We start from the raw sequence: 4,892 nt of genomic DNA on the forward strand, positions 1-4,892 counted from the left end.
GTTCCTTGCGTAGCGCGGAACACTTCACGTCTCTTCGTCTCCGGGGTCTTCGGCAAAGGAATCTTGCTCGGGTCCTCGCCGAGTGGTTTGAACTCGGCTACTCGGCTGTACACCTTCTTCGTTCCACCAGGGGCCTTCTCAAATCCAAACGCCACTCTCAGCTTCTTCTTCCATTGCCAGAGTTCGGCTCCGCCACGGGTCAGACTCCAGTCGGACAGGATGAGGCTGTTTGGTCGGCTGTTGCACCGATAGCCCATCGCCTTCAACAGCAACACAGTTTCTTCCACCAACTGGTTGATGTTGGCTGCACGCACCGGCTGAGTTAACTCGGGACCCAACATCGGCCACTTCGCCTGCGCCATCGCTACAGGCGCGAACATCATCATCCATTCCGATCTCGTTCTCATCTCCTCGCCGAGTCGAGCCAACACTTTATTGGCGCTCGGCGTATCGGCGTTCCTCGTCGCTTTCGGAATAAGGGGCGGACGGTCCCCTTTGCAACGCCATGTTCTTCTTCATCTTCTTCATCGTCCGCACCTTCGTCGAGCTCGGCGGATAAGTTGCGCTCGACAGGACGTGGGGCTCCCATGCGTCCCACCTGCAGCGTCAACTCTTCCACCTCGCCAAGTAGCTCGGCGGTAGTCTTCGTTTCTCCGAGCTCAGCGGTCTCGGCCTTCTCTTCATACTCTCCTTCACTTGCATCTCCGTTCTCGCTCTCCTGGTCTTGGCCATCCTCGTCGAACTGGACGGTTTGTCCCACCTCCATCGTCATGGCGATGCGTCGTTGATCCGCCGGGTCCGACCCCGCGAGAGGCGATCCTCCAGCCGTCGCCGGGCTTCCGTCGCTCGGAGTTGCTGATCCCTTGACCATCTTCACTCTTCTCTTTCTCTTCTCTTCCTCTTAACTTGGTTAGCTGGCACCTATAAAAACAAGCACACACTCCTGTTCCCGGGTCGCGGCACCAGTTGTGGTGTAGTAGAACACACAAATACCGTCAGATGTGGATTCCTTACACAAACCACAACGAATCGCCGAGTTAGGTCGGCGCTTGTATGGCCTGCGCAGAGGGTGGTCCCCTCGCGGTCCGGCCCTTCCGGGACAGACGAGTGGCTCGCTTCCACTCGGTTCCGACTAACCAAGCCAGATCACTTCCGAGGCTCCGCCGAGTTTGGTTCGGCTGAGCTCGTTCACAACCCTGTGCCCTCCACCAAAGGATGGACGACGGCGCGCGAGCGCTTTTACAGGTCACCGAGCGCAGAGGCTGCTCGGCTAGAAGTGTTACGGCACCCGGGCTATCCGACGTACCGGCCCGCTGAGTATGCGGGACTTTCTTTCGCGCGTAGCGAGACTAAGTCCTACCCGGACCGACCTAATCTCTAGGCGCTACCAGTCAATACCCTACAAGCTATGCCTCTCGAGTATTGACGGCAGGCATAATCCAGCCCTATGCAGGGACTTACCGGAAAAGTGTACACGTGTCTTGGACTAGGAAAATTCTGCTCTGTTATCTTCTGGGAGCCCTTTCGGCTCCCCCTATTTAATCCTATGCTTCTCATACAAATATCTAATGAAATGTAGTCGTTTCGGATCTCTACCGACCCTTCAGCTGAGTTCCGGCGACCGTTGAGCTCAGCGGCTGTCCGGATAGCATATCCGGACAGATCGCCGAGTACTTACCGTGATCCTTGGCTCCTAAGCTCTGGGTTATCAGACCGAGCCGATTCTTGACCTAAAGTAGGTCGGCGTATGGTCGAATCTGGAAATCCCTACACCACAGAAGAATCTTTGCTGTAAAGAAAGGATATATAGGGCGGTGATTGGCTCATAGCACAGGTCGTGATTCGCTAGTATTCACTGGTGTGTAGACACCCGAGGTTGGAGTGTTTTGGCCTATGCAATTGTGGCATACGTTTAGATAGTGTGGTGTGATGTGACATTGATGTGTCCCACGCATATTGTATGTGCTATCCCATTTTCTGTGTGTCAGACCTTGTTTCTGTGTGATTTACCGGTTCTGTCGCATTTTAGGGGTCACTTGGGCACGTAGGGCAAGGTGGGGTAAGGTGTGAAGCACTAGCCAATCAAAATGTTTCGGTATATTGACTCCCCGCCGCAGCAAATGGCATGAACTCTCTTGGGAGAAACGGGGATGCGACAGTTGCTGGCGCATGCGCTTGCCAGAGCTGGGTGGACTGAGCGGGTTCACTACCAGGCTGGGCGAGCTGGGTAAACTGAGCAGGGTCACTACCGGCGAAGCTGCCTTGTGAGCTCATGCTGCGAATGCTGCGTCTCTTCAACAAGTGTTTGTGCCAACTGTCAGAGCGCTTGGGGGGGGGGGCGCACGGGCGTTCTCAACCGCCACGAGCACACGCGCATAAAAATGCGATGTGCTGCGCTGTGCTGCGCGTGGTTGAGAATGGCCCTTAGGACAGGGGCGATGCGGTACATGGATTTTACAAACTGACTTGCCTTAAGACAGAATCCACTTAGGTACGAAATGCGATCACTTAAGTACGATCTGGGCCGGTTTAAGGTCCTGGGAATATTAACCCTTTAGCGCGCCTCTTGTATAGACTTTAGTTTACAACTATTAAAAGAAGTCATTTTTTCTTCTTAAGGGGGCATTTCTTGCCCTTTTACAAAGTCACGGTACTCCATTTGAACTTTCTCTTGTAACAAATAATTTAAGATAGGATGGTGATGCAATCTGCTTTATGAATTTGACTGGATCAAAGCAAACTAAAGAGATTACGAATCGTACTGTAAATTCTATGTAGTTGAGCTTCCGTTAAAGGGCGAATAATGCGCCTTTTAAGAGGCTGATTCCTACTGTTCTATGCACAAACCACTAAAAGGGCGACTTCTGCGGCAGAAGTCGCTCTTTTAGTAGAAGCTCTGCGCCCTTTTGCCACGAAAGGGTTAAAAACACATTTTGCTTTGGGCAAATGCGCCGTTTAGCAAGAGAACCACAAAATATCATAAACACCATAAGATCCCTGACAAACACCATAAAATCCAACACAGCACCAGGACAGAGACGACCCACGTCTTCAAGACGGTCTTGTTGTAGGAAGGGCTAGGTTAAATTGTCTCACCTCCCCCACCAACAGGAGTGGGCCACTCACCATTCAGTAACTCGAGCGTCGTAGGGCGGAGCACGTGGCTGACCAGGCGTGGCCTGTAGCACACTGTAGAGCGCGTCGTCGCTGATCTACATCGCGTGTCCAGAGCTGCTTGTGTCTGGAGCTAGGGTGCGCGTCGTCGCTGATCTACATCACGTGGTCAGATCTGCTTGCGTCTGGAGGTAGGGTGCGCGCCAGTGGTTTGTTGCACGTGATCTGTATGCTGACAGGCTTCTGGAGGTGAAGTAAAGCGTGCTGTGGGTGGCCTTCGGCTCACGACGGGAGCTGGCTCGTGGCTGGAGGTTGATGGCATCGTCGGTTGCCTACCGCGCTCGGGATATGCATGCTGTTGGGATCGGGGCCACTGCCCCTCTGGAATTATAAGGTAACAGCTCATTGCTCCGAATGTGATGCGAGCCTTCAAACGCTAACATACTATGTATTTGTGCTTTAGTACATTGCTTTGTAGATACCGCTAAACAAATGAAGCCATGTGAGCAAAGGAAATATTTGTTGATGTTGTTGTTATTTACAGACGCTGCAGAGCGTGACCGATATTTTGCGGGCGTCCAGCTTTTTGAACGCGCTTCCTGTTCACAAGGATTTCCTCGCCAGCCTCATCCACAACGCTTCGTGACTGCTGAGCAAAGAGCAAGTGGCAGCAGTACCTCATTTTAAAGTGGTATTTGCAGGGACAGTATGCAGTCCGAAGATCGACCGGCCAGCCAGTACGAGGCTGGCCCTCAGCCTCCATGCGCGCGTAGTGGACACCAAACTGAGCAGAAATCGCCATATCTTCTCTCGCGCGGTTAAGCTCTGGGACAAACGTCCTCGCGGGAGGCAGCGCGCGCACGTGTACGAGGTCAGGGTCAGCGTCGCCAAGGAGAAAGTCTATGCTGGACCTGGTAACGATGTTCTCACTCAGCAGTCCGCGGCGACGAAGCCCCCGTGTGCGTGTCTGAAGCGTCGTCGAGCAGGTGGACACGAGCGAGAACTGAGGCAACGCCATTGAGCGGTGGCCACAACATGCGAGTAGCTGGGCGAGCAGCATTCCCATTTTCAGCTGGCGGTGGTGAGTGTAGTCCCGTTTCAGCACTCGGTTGAATTGCTCAACCGGGTTGTTGGTAGTGGCATACCCGGATGGCGTCAGAAAGCACTGCCAGTTTGCGAAGTTGCCTTCAAGCCATTGGGCCTTCACGTACATGGTGAAGGCAGCGAGATCCGCGTGTCCAGCCCACTCCTTCAACATAGCCGCCTTCTGGTCGACATATTCGGCATCGCTCTGCGCAAAATGCATGTTGTATATGCCCTTGTATACCTATGCAGACATATCTGAGCTGAAACCACGAGTACGCTCACGCAACTTCGCCACCACGTGGTAAAAGCACATAAGGTACGTAAATGAGCTGTCAGCGAAGACACTGCGGAAGGCCTTGTGTTGTGCCTTGTCCGCGTCACCAAGCACGAATTTCACTCGCCACTCTGCTCCGTTAACCCTGGCATATACACAACGCAATGCAACGAGCGCGGCCACGAAATGCTTGTACTGGAGCTGTGACGTGATAAAAAGCGCTACTAGGTGAAACGCCCTGGAGGCGTCGGTAATGCCGCAGACGAGGACTGGATACCCGACGCTGTTCAGCTTGAACGTTGCGTCCAGGTGCAAGACACAGGCTCCGCTGTTTCTGGCAGCGTTACGAAGTAGCGCCTTCGTCGTCATTCCTACTAGAAACGGCGAGCATCTGAGCCGTTCCCAACCTCAGGAAGGC

This window comes from Phytophthora infestans, genomic scaffold, assembly GCF_000142945.1.
Source record: "Phytophthora infestans T30-4 supercont1.6 genomic scaffold, whole genome shotgun sequence".
Classification (NCBI taxonomy): domain Eukaryota; phylum Oomycota; class Peronosporomycetes; order Peronosporales; family Peronosporaceae; genus Phytophthora; species Phytophthora infestans.